This window comes from Phascolarctos cinereus, unplaced genomic scaffold (genome assembly GCF_003287225.1).
Source record: "Phascolarctos cinereus isolate Bilbo 61053 unplaced genomic scaffold, phaCin_HiC Scaffold_4;HRSCAF=312, whole genome shotgun sequence".
Classification (NCBI taxonomy): Eukaryota; Metazoa; Chordata; class Mammalia; order Diprotodontia; family Phascolarctidae; genus Phascolarctos; species Phascolarctos cinereus.
Window position 1 is genome coordinate 177,891,352 of NW_027555847.1, and position 12,701 is coordinate 177,904,052.

Below are 12,701 nucleotides of genomic sequence, written 5' to 3' on the forward strand. Positions count from 1 at the left end.
AAAGCAGATATTTAGAGAAACAACAGTTATTTGAGCTAAAGGAGAAATGGCTAGTTTTTTCCAAAAATTCATTTTACATTCTGACCATTATTTATAATACTTTATTATAGATTGTCTTAACCATAAAGGATATGTGTCAAAATTTTGTGTGTGTGTGTGTGTGTGTGTGTGTATGTATATAATTCAATTGTGTCCCTTTTCAAGGAATGCTTATGCTTCTTGTATTAATATCCAGAGGAAACCTTAACATAAATACCTAAATACATTTATTTATATGTACAGAAGGCAGCTAATGTATTTTTTAAAAAAGGAAATTATTTTGAAAGTGAAAATGATTCCTATTTCTGAGAAGTCTACTTAAAATCTATTGAAGATACAGACATGTATTTGAGAGTGTATTTTAAGAGCACAAAAATGCCTGGAATTTATTAATTTGTAAAACAGAATCAAGACTGTGAAGTATTTTTCCATCAGAAATTTAGCCTAAATACCATAATAAACAAACATTAATATCACTTTATACTGGAGCTTATTTATATACATAGCTGAATAAATAACAATATTCATCATTTAGCTGCATGACCTGGACTATTTAGATCAGTATCAGCTTACGAAAAAATAGAATCATTTTAAAGTCTCCTTTTCAGAATGTTGCCATTGCCTGCCTACTCCCTTTGTGTGGCCAAATATATCACAAAATATTACAAACCGCTTCTCTCAAAATTCCAGAAAGCTCTTTTTGGGGGGAGGGCTGCTAGAATATTAGAAGGTAACAGGCATGAGTGACAATATGCTGCTTTAATCCATATTCCCAGTTGAATAATTAAAAAATAATCATAATGACAGTTATCATAAAAAAACATGCGCAGTAACTTAAATGGTTGCCTAGCAACTAGAAGGAAAAATGCTGAAGTGCAAAAGGGGCCTGCATAAATTAATAGAAATGTCTCTGACAGAGGAATGAGTGAAGTTCTCTACTGCACTAGGTCACCTTTTTAAAAAATGCATATGTGCAGCTCATGAATACTCAAATGGAGTCAAGAACCCAAGAGGCAGAGGACTACTGTTGCCTAGGGAAATGGACTTTTACTCAAGAATCACAAAGTGTTTAATTAGACTATTTTAGCAGGAAGCTGGTGCTTTATCTCGCCCAACTGAGAAGTGCACATATGTGTGTTCCTCTATAAATTTCATCTCATAGGTCATGATGGAAACACAATTTATTACTATCTGAAACACAGAATTATAATCTCTGCTCTTGCCACATAAATGTAAAACTGTTTATTTTCTCTAGGATGAAAATCTGAAAGAAAACTGAAAGGTACATACAGATTTTAGATGCCTCGCCCCACCCCCATTCTTTGAAATGACTACTTTACAACCAATAATCATCAATCCAAAAGGGTGGGGTCCCTATAATTTTGGATTAAATACTTCCACATCTTCCTGGTGTTATTTTTTACTTTGCCAATAGATGGTGTCATTTTTCTATTGATGAATTAGAAGTGCATCCTTTATATCAAGACCTATAACTGACATACTAAATTTGAACTGAACAATGGCATACTTCTGACTAAGAGTATGCTGAAAATTTCTAATAATAGAACGGGTGTGCAGAATCTTAGACTGAGCAATCCTATTACCTACCTGCTCCTGAAAGGATCTAGTTTACTAAACAGACAAGCCCTGTTCCATTCCAATTAACAAATTAGGAATATTAAATCAGAATTGAATGATTCCTTATTGTAGAGAAGGGGGTTAGATGTAAAGTTTAACAAATAAATATATTTAGTTAGGTTGATAGATGAAAGCTTATTGATCTTAACCCTTCATCTGAATTTTCTATTCTATTTTCTGATGGTAGAGAGAATTTGCATTATAATAGGAGGAAAAATGAATTTCACAGGGAGCTTTGTGTTGTTTTTTTAGGATTTGCATTATAGTATAGAGGATGATGAATCACTGGAAGCTTTTTTTTCTTTTTATAATTTGCATTATAATATGGGGGACAATGAATTTCACAGGAAACTTCTTGGTGTTGTTTTTGCCAGGTGTGTGTGTGTGTGTGTGTGTGTGTGACTTTGAATTCTGGGGTATAGATTGACTTACTGTTGTCTACCACAGCATTCAATGCTCAATTCAACAAATATTTTGGACAGCTAAATGCTGAGGAAATGTTGCTTCATTCTATATATCCAGTATGGAGACAAATGAAACAAATCTTGCCTTCAAAGAGCTGAGGAGTGTGTGTGTGTGTGTGTGTGTGTGTGTGTGTGTGTGTGTGTGTGTGTGTGTGTCTGTGTGCTCACGCACATGAACATGTGAGTGTGAGTGTGTGAGTGTGGAGTGTGTGAGTGTGTGTGTGTGTGTGTGTGTGTGTGTGTGAGTGTGTGTGTGTGTGTGTGTGTGTGTGTGTGTGTGAGAGAGTTGAAGGGGGAAATCTGTGGGTGTGTTGTGAAGGAGCAGGGACAAGACAACAAGACAAGTATATAACTATGGTTGTTGTCCTTTGTACTTGAAGAAGACCAAAATGACATCACTGTGGTTGGGATCAATATACAGTGTGTCTGACTGTAGCTGATCAGACCAATAGGAACTCAGAAGGCTTTACCATAAGTTGGGTACAAGTGGTCCATGTGAACATTTGGGATGGAATCTATAATGCAAGACAGAATGTAAGTAAGTGCCACAGAAGTTGTACAAACAAAATGTTAGGAAAATTCCAAGGAAGCCTTCATAACTGGGCCTACTCTACCTGGACATCAATCCTTTTACCTACTTTTCTCCATTACCCTATCAATGAAATGATTCACTGAGATTAGTGTTTTTTGCACATACCATCCTGCCCTTTGTAGCTTCTTGCTTTTGCTTACACTAATATTCTCTCCCCCCTACAACATTCTCTATCCTTGTCACCTGTTGAAATCTTCTTCATCTTTCCAAGGCCCGCTCAAATTCTAATTCCTCACTTCTCTGAACTTCTACTGCCATTACAATAAGCAGCATACAGTTTAGAACCGAATATCAGCTCCCTCAGTCGGTTGGGTTTTTTTTCCTTCTAAGTAGACAAATTTCACAAGGGCAGGGAGCATGTCTCTCATCAGACCTAGCAAAATGTTAAGAAACACAGTAGGCACTCTCAATAAATATTTAATTGGTTTTCCTCTTTTTCTTTAGCTGTAACATTGAAAAATAATATTTTTGCTTTTCTTTAAATAGAAAGCTGGTGAAGTTTGGGGTTCTCAGCCTTTCTCTTAAGTTAAGCTACACAAAGGCCTTCAAATATAAACCCTGCAAATATTGGAGTTTTTTTTTCAATACCAGAAAGATTTTTAAAAGTACCAGACAATAGACTAATTATTCATTAATCTGTAAAAAGTGTTCTGTTTCTATTGAAACTGTTAAGCTTACCTCAGGGTTTCTCCTCTCCCCCATTATGTCATTTGACTTGATAGTTACATTTGAGGACTAAGTGCTGTATTTGGGAATTAAGAACAAGTTATCTTCCAGATATGCACTTCTTTCCATGATAAGAAAAAAAAAAAAGAAGAATACTGAAGGGGAATAGTGCCCTACTGATACAATTAATTCTAGACAAATTTATTACAACTACATATCCCTGGAAAAGAAGCGTGCTACTAAAGACCATAAGGATGATAAAAGGTGATGAAAATTCTGTAATGCTGACAAAAGGTCATGAAAATTCTAAGCATACATTTAGAAAGGCAGCAGGTCATGGTTTAAAGAACATCAGATTTGGGAGTTAAGGGTTCATGTATAGATCAACTATGAAATCACTATGACCTTCATCTCTTTGGGCTCCCATTGTCACATTTATAAAATGAGGATAGATATTCTCTAAAGTAATTGTTAACTCAATTATATTAATGGGAAAAAATTTTTTAAAAATTAAAAAAAATTATATTAATGAAAAAAACAAAAAAAGTAAATACTGATGAGAGAGGCCCGGAAACATCCACATTTTTATTCTGTAAAACTAAATTGTACAAGGAAACATACAATGAAGTCCAGTTCAAGCTATGTGTAGATTAGATCAGAAAGCAAACTGCTTTAAATTCATTTGTGGACTGCCTGCAAGAACAGTCAATGTAATAACTAAGTAATAAAGTGACTTGATAAAGTCCTATTCTGATGCCCCATCCAGGTTTGAGAGGCTGTGGCGAGTTCTTAAAAGATCATGACAGCAGAGAAACTATGGTAGGTTCTACCATCCAGAAAAGGCCTCAATTGTGGCTGCAGCAGTAGAAAATGTTCTTTTTTCAAAGACCAGCCTCTCCTGGTATGAAGACAAAATGATCCCCTACCTCATGTGACTGGCCCCTTTCTATTTCTATAGTGATAGTAACAGAGCAGTCATGCCCAAGAACTAGTTTTTAGACCACCAATAAACATTAATTTAATCCATTAGTTCTCTAAATATGATATTCTTGTCCAATGGCAAGTGGACAAACTACTAAAGCAATTGAAACATATTTACCTTGACATTTTTTCCGTAAATGAAACCACCATACAAAAGGAGGCTGTAGCTATATAGGAGGATAATTCACAGATTTTCCTTGAAGAGGCAAATGTTTTTTTTTAATCTCATTATTTTTTCCTCTAAACCCTCCCTTCTTCTAAATATCCCTAATATTTGCTAAAGGTGCAACCGTTATCCAGGGTCTCAGGTTCCTAATCTCAGCATTATTGTGGATCCCTTAGTTTCCCTCATTTTACATATCTGATTGATTGTCAAATCTTGCCATTTCTACATTTACATCCCTGATATCTAAACTGTTCTCTCTACTCAGCGGCCACCTTGGTTCAGGCCTTTGTCCCTTCTTATCTTGATGATTACAACAGCCTCCTAACTGGTCTCCTTGCCTCAGGGCTCTCATCACTCAATGGGTGTCAATTCTCTACCACCTTGCTGCCAAAGCAATCTTCCTTGTGATGTTCTCATGCAACCAATTCCGGTGGCTTTCCTTTGACTCTAGGATAAAATATAAACTGCTTTGTTTTGTGCAACCTGGTCCAACTTTCTTTCTAGCCTCATTGGACATTGCTCCCCCTCCCACATTTTGCAATCTAGCCACACTGGTGTTCTCTCTGTTCTACAGGAAGGCACTCAGCCTCCCATCTGGGTTCCTCTGCACGGTGCATCCCCCATGGTTGGAGTGCATTTTCCTCCTTACTTTTGCCTCAGACATTTCTCCTCTTTTAAGATGCAGCTCAGGCACTTCTACATGAAGTCCTTCCTGTTGCTCCCAATTGCTAGTGTCCTACCTCCCAAACTATCATGTATTTAACTACTGTGTGCGTATAATATTTGCGTATATATTTATAAGCTTCATATTTATGCTGTATATATTTTAAAAGGCAAACTTTTAACATTTTTGTTGTTATTTTGCCTAAATATACCCCCTCTATGCCTCTTCCTTCCCTCTCCCAGAGAGCCATTCCAGTAACAAGTGGTGTATATTTTAAAAATATACTTATTGTCTCTATCAGAATGTAATCTCATTGTGAGCAAGATTGTTTCATTCTTTGAACTTGTATCTGCAGTGCCTTGCTTAGCACCTGACACAGACTAGGCACTTAAGAAGTATTTGTTGATCGACTAATGTATCTGAAGGTAACCAGAAACATTTCATGGGATGTTCAATCATCTTGGTACATAGGGCCTCTAAGTATTTGCAATATGATCACCATGGAAATTGTTGCAGTTTATGTACCCATTATTTGTTGCAGAAGATGAAGAAGTAAAGAAATTCTATAAAGGCTTTAATAACACCTTACAGATCAACCAAGGCATATTTGGAGACTCTGTGACTTCAGTGAAAAGGTGGACAGCAGAGAATATGAAAAATATGTTGCAAAATATGGTTTAAGAGTAAGAAACAAGAAAGGCCACAGGCTTGAATGATAACAGAAACCTTAAACTTCTATGTTGTGAAGATTTTCTTTGGGAAAAGAACCAAGAAGTGCCAGTCACAGGCAACACCAAGTAACATAACGAAATGAACTTGATTATATTTAAATGACTAGGTCATTACTGACATGCATGCCATTCCAAGTATATTCCTAGAGTTGGAACAAATATCAAAAATAATCCAAAACAAGAAGAAATAAAATTTAGAAAATGATAGGTCATATGATTAAAACAACTCCTCACCTGGTTAAAACAACAACTTACCTACTTATATAAGCTGTTTGTGCAAAACCAACAACAACTAAGAAATGTATAAAGCAACACGTAGCAACTCAGGTGTAGCCATTTCCTAAAAAAAAAAATCTTAATTCAAATGAATTTCAAAAACATGAAGATCAAAGAGCCAAGAAATTGCTTTTGCCAAGAGGGGACATACAGTAGCTACTGGTACCACTGGTTTAGAATACAAACTTGTCTGTAAAATTTTACACAGAATCACCTCAAAAAAAGGGTGAAAACGGAAAGAAAAAGCAAGTTTAAAGATAGCAAGATGGCCAACTACGTAAACTTATCTCAAGAACAACTGAAGATAAAACTGGAATGAGGACAACAAACAGTTGAAAATTATTAAAGTTCCATAAAGCTTTTTTTATAACAAATTCTTTCACATAGGACAGTGGGACTACTATAGTAAGCCTTTAACATCATTCTCCTCCTTCAAAGATGTAGAAATGTCACTGATGAAAACAAGACAGAACAAGCATCTAGATTAGACCAGTCTGAGCTGATGGCAACACATGTGTCTGTTGAAAAAACTCTAGACCTTATAATTAATTACCAAAAAAAAAAGTTGACAGAGAGAACAACAATAATTACTGACCCACATGCCTAGTTTCCCATAAATAGAAAGTGTTTATGAGAGTAATCTACACATTCATTAAGTGCATGCTTGCTGAAGGTATAAGAAGATAGTAAGCAGAAATTTGCAATTACATTCTATAGTAGACCACATCTTTACAATCACATATAATTAATTGAAAAGTGCAGAGAACACAAGATTCTACTGTGATGTTCTTGGCTATTAAAAGAAATCAGTTCTGTGGAATAAAGGGCTGGCTTAAAGGCTCTCCACCAAAGAGGTATTTTCCACGTATATGTCAAAATTATATGAGACTTTAAAACAGAGGTAATTTGTTGTGATAACTCTCTGATTATTAACATCAGACAAAGGCATAAAACAAAGAGACACAAGCTTACCAAAGGTGCCTGCCACTGTCATGGAAGACATCCAGTGCAGATTCCATATTAAACATGAATTTCAAACAAATGAATGAATTATGGCGTGTGAATGAAATGAAATGTAATTGTGCCATAAGAAATGATTAAAAGAATGGTTTCAGAGAAATCTGGGAAGACTCATGAACTGATGCAGAGTACAATTTGTACAACAACAATGTAAAGACAGATAACTTCAAAAGACTTAATAACTCTGACCAATTCAATGAGCAGCTCTATTTGGAGGACCACTAAAGAGTTATGCTACCCACCTTCTGACAGAGAAGTGCTGGATTTAAAATATTTCATGAGGTATTTTTGGACGTGGACATTATGGGAATTTTTTTTTGTTTAGCTAACTATAATTTTTACAATGGTTTTTTTTTTCTTTTCAATGGTGGAGGTAAAGGAGAGAAAATAAATGTTAACTGAAAAATTAATTTTTTTTAAAAAGTCCCCTTAATTCCCTATAGCTGGTGAGGTTCTCCAGATGCTCCTATTTATGGTTGTCATTGTGCTGATTGCCTTAAGCTTGTAACATTATAGAATCTCCTAAATGAAATTCATAATCTCTCAAAATAGATTTATATATGTATGCACATGCATACATATATAGATAAGGTGTCTGTGTATATATATATGCATATTACATTGGCATATGTATAGATACATACATATCCACATATATGTTTTTTATATATATATATATATATATATATATATATATATATATATAAATGTTTACATAGATATGCACACATATATTTATATATCTTGGACAACTTATAAAGAGATATTGAGCTAGACCCAGAATTGAATGGGAAGAAGAGAAGAGTGAGCTAGAATACCTTTTATAAACCACACATGTCTTTTAATAATGAAAAAGGACTGTCTTTAAATACCAATATTCTTCCTGTGATGTTGGATGACTGCAAGTCACAGAATGCTATAGTCTCTGAAGAACTGAAGTTAAGGATCAACCAAAGGGCACATGGTGGTTGTGATCAGGTTGCAATACTTTACAACTCTTTACAACACAAGGGATTATACAGAGGAAACCATGTAAAGGATATTAGAGAAATGTAAAATCAGAAAACAAAACAAAACATAGATTGGTCATATAGCAAGAACAAGCTATAACCAATGGACAACCAGCATATTTTACTGATATCATGAAAATGAATGTTAACCTGTGGAGGGTTTCTTGAAAGACACAGACAATAGTCACACAGAATGCACAGGTGTGGTCTGGTTACAATATATAGCACTGGAGGGAATGTCCATTTTGGTAAGATCAAACATCTATTGGAGTAATTAAATAATTGAATGCTTTTGGTTTGAATCACAATTAACTGAAATGTGTATTTTGTAAATAGAAAAGGGGGAAAAAACCAAAGATCTGAAATTTAAATATTCTTTTTGGACACTAGTCTAGGCAATATCTTTATGTTACATAACAGATGAAACTTTATTTTCATTAATAATAGCTAATATTTACATAGTGTTTTTAAGGTTTTCAAAATGCTTTATACATCAAATATATATATATATATATGTAAAAGCTAATCCTCGCAAAACTACAGGTATTTTTATCAACATTTTAAAGATGATTAGCCAGGTACAGAAAGGTCACCTGAATTGTCTATGATGGCAAACCAGCAAAGTATCAAAGACAGATTTTAAACTGAAGTTTCTACTGATTCTATGTCTTGCACTCTGTAAGTTATACTGCTTCATCTCTATCCCTAACGTCTGATTTCTGTCTTAAGCAAATTTTTTTAAAAAAAATCTAACACTGGATACAAAAGCAGGATATATGTGAGAATAGGAACAAATATACAACCACATTTGTCTAAAAAGTGTATATATGTGTGTGTGTGTGTGTGTGTGTGTGTGTGTGTGTGTGTGTGTGTGTGTGTGTCTGTGTCTGTGTCTGTGTATTTTCTTTAGCTGTGAGACTGGTGATTTTGCACATCTCCTCCCTCACTTAAATCCAATTCATTTGCAAGTCATGGCATCATCTTCCTGATGTTATGGTCTTCTTTGAGAACAAAGGACAAACCACACAACTTTTATACATATTGTCCTGACTAGCCTAGATACAGACGTTTGGAGAATTTTAGATTCTTTTAAGGATCATACCAACTACCTGGCAAAAATACCCTAACTAATAGATCTAGGGGCAGCTAGATGGCACAGCAGATAGAGCACAAGCCCTGAAGTCAGGAGGACCTGAGTTCAAATCCAGCTTCAGACCAAACACTTGACACTTACTAGCTGTGTGACCCTGGGCAAGTCACTTAACCCCAATTGCCAAAAAAATAAAAATAATAGATCTAGAAATTGTTGGTTGGTCTCAAAGGGACATTAAATGCCAACAACACATTATAGACTTAAGGACAGATAATATAAAGCCACTGGAAGAATTCAAATATTCGTTATAAAATATAAGGAACTTAGGAGTTTTTGCCACTAAAATAGAGACAAAAATCAGAAAATGGAGAAAAAAGAAAATAAAATTATTTTGAAAGTATAAGCATTTGTGGCTGCTACATTTCATATTCTTTATCACATGGTGTCCTAACATTAAAGCACATAAGAAAAGGGAGTCATATGAGCCAGTATTAGAGAGCTCTAGGAATATGTTTCAAGACAGTGGTTTAAATATGCTCTGAAATTTTAAGTGAAAACAGATTATTCCCCTCAATCTTAGCCCTAAATTCACTCTGTAAATAGCCTCTTGTGTTCAGAAAAACTAGTGCTTACTGGACAATTAGTAAATTAAATTTATACATTTAAAGGGATACTTGAGAGACTTAGGCTGCAAAGACAAGCTCAGAACAGTTTGCTTCCACTTGATACCACATTAAAACTTCACAAATTAATAACAATAATATATGGCATTTATGTAGAGATGTAAAATTTACAAAAACCTTCACAAACATTCAGTATCTCTGGGATTTGGTTTCCTGTAATTTTGTGTTCCCTTCATAACTTTGCAAACTACACACAACAGTAATTTTCCATTGTAACGCAACAGTGGAATATGCACGAGGATATGCTTCATTTAAAAGAGTTCCTAGTTATGACCTTAATTCTGATGGACGAGGAATAGTGATATGGAAATGATGGGGACAATATGATAAAGTGACTATATCATCTTGGACCCAGTGATAGTGGGACTAAGCAAACATACTCTATAAAATAGATTTCAATTTTTTTTTAAATTAAGTTTGGTGCCAAAGCCAAAGTCTCTAATGGGGAACATAGCTCAATATAGATGAGATACTCCATAAATGATTACATATGATTTTAATGAGGAAAAAAAGGGTCGGTGTACCTATAATATGCAATGAGCTGTTAATTTTTTTTTTAAATCATATCTGTGATCTGGATATAGACCTTCAGGGAGTAAGTATAGAATAGTAATTTTAAACCTTTTCTTTGGCAATGTGGTGAAGACTATGGACTGCTTCTAAGAATAATATCTTTAAATGTATAAAATAAAATGCATAGAATTACAAAGGAAACCAATTGAAATAGTTATATGGGTAGATCCCCATTTTTTGTATATGGAAGCAGAATGATGCCCAACAAATGAGCCTGAGAAGAAATGAGTGGACAGGTAGAAGAAGTCAAGGGATGAAAGAATGTCCAGGAGGAAAGTGTGCTCAGTAATGCCAAAAGCTGCAGTAAGTTTAAACCAAATGTGAGGAACAGGTTGGTGAATCTAGAAATGAAGAGATCACTGGTAAGCTTTGAGACAGCAAAAGTTTCAATTAAGTGTTAGAGCCTGAAAACAGATTACAACAGCCTGAGAAAGAGTGGGAGTTGAAGAAATGGAGATGTGAGGCCTTAAGTTTACTAGGAAAGGGAGAAAAGATTTAGTATGGAAGCATGAGAAAGACCTGGTAAGTGAAGGTATTTCAAAGAAGGAAAGAAGGAAGAAATCTGGGTTATAAGTGACAGGGAAATAGCCAATGAATAAGGAGAGGATATAGATGAGAGAAAGGGAAGAAGTTCTTGAGGGGAAGAGATAGAAGGAGATGTGATCCAGAAATAAGTAGAGGAATTAGTTAGTCTACGGCTGAGGTATCAAACACAAAGGAAGGGGCAACACTCCCAAGTAGGTGGGAATTAGATTAAAACATAATTGGGAAATATTTAACAAAATAAATAAAAACACAATAAAGCATATATAATGTTACCTTTTAAAACTAAATCAATAGGGGAGCCTGCAGGGATCCTTAGCTACAGATTAACAGTTCCTCATTGCTATTTGAGTTTGACACCACTGATGTAGGAGTAAGGAGAAGGGGGTCATGTGTTCTTCTGATACTGAAGCAATGGGGAGTGATGAAGACAGGTTAGGTTTTTGTTTTTGTTTTTTAAAATCAACTGAATAGGAGCAGCTGGGGGGCGCAGTGGATAGAGTACCGGCCCTGAAGTCAGGAGGACCTGAGCTCAAATCCAGCCTCAGACCAAACATTTGACACTTACTAGCTGTGTGATCCTGGGCAAGTCACTTAACCTCAATTGCCTTAAAAAATAAAATAAAATAAAATCAACTGAATATATACCATATGTAACAGCAGGCTTGACAGAAGCACATGTGCAAAAGACCTGACAGCTTTAATTCATGTAAGGGCAGCTAGGTAGTACAGTGGATAGAGGGCTGGGCTTGGAGTCAGGATGACTCATCTCCCTGAGTTCAAGTCTGGCCTTAGATACTTACTAGATATGTGCTACTGGGCAAGTCAATTAACTCCGTTTGCCTCAGTTCCTCATCTGTAAAATGAGAAGGAAATGGCAAACTATTCCAGTATCTTTGCCAAGAAAACCCCAAATGAGATCAGGAAGAGACAGACATGACTGAAAAACAACTGAACAATAACAAAATACTATGTCATTGCTACTAAAAAACACTAAAATAATTTGATGTAACAATGTTGTTTAATTTTCTAGATCAAGGGAGTTAACAGTCTATGATGGTCAAAGTACACTCAAAATATGGTGCTTTCAGTGGATAGAGCTCCAGCCTTGGAGTCAGGAGGACCTGAGTTCAAATCCAGCCTCAGACACTTGATACTAGCTGGGTGACCCTAGGCAAGTCACTTAACCCTGACTGCCTAAGCAAAAAAAAAAAAAAAGGAAATGGTGCTTTATTCTGGGGGTCATGTTTTAGAGGGATACTGACAAACTAGGCAACATTCAGGGTGGGGCTAGAGCAGGATGATGAAAGATCCAGAAATCTTGTCACTTGAGGAGTGCTAAAGAAGCTGGAACTATTTAATCAGAAGAAATAAAGGTTTTGGGGGGTAGGGGTACATAGTTGTCATTTTTCAAAAAAAAAGACAAAATTCCTATTTGAAGATCTGTCATGGAAGAGAAGGAGTAGACATATTTTGCAACAGAAAGCAGAATTAGGACAAATAGGTCAGAGTTAAAGGAGAATTTCACCTCAATACAAAGACTTTACATGATTCATTTTTCT

At 35.4% G+C, this 12,701-nt stretch overlaps 1 protein-coding gene across 1 annotated transcript in view; it reads right to left on the reverse strand.

The window, feature by feature from the left end:
• SMARCA2 (SWI/SNF related BAF chromatin remodeling complex subunit ATPase 2) overlaps window positions 1-12,701 on the reverse strand; it is a 205,919-nt gene that overhangs the window by 12,850 nt on the left and 180,368 nt on the right.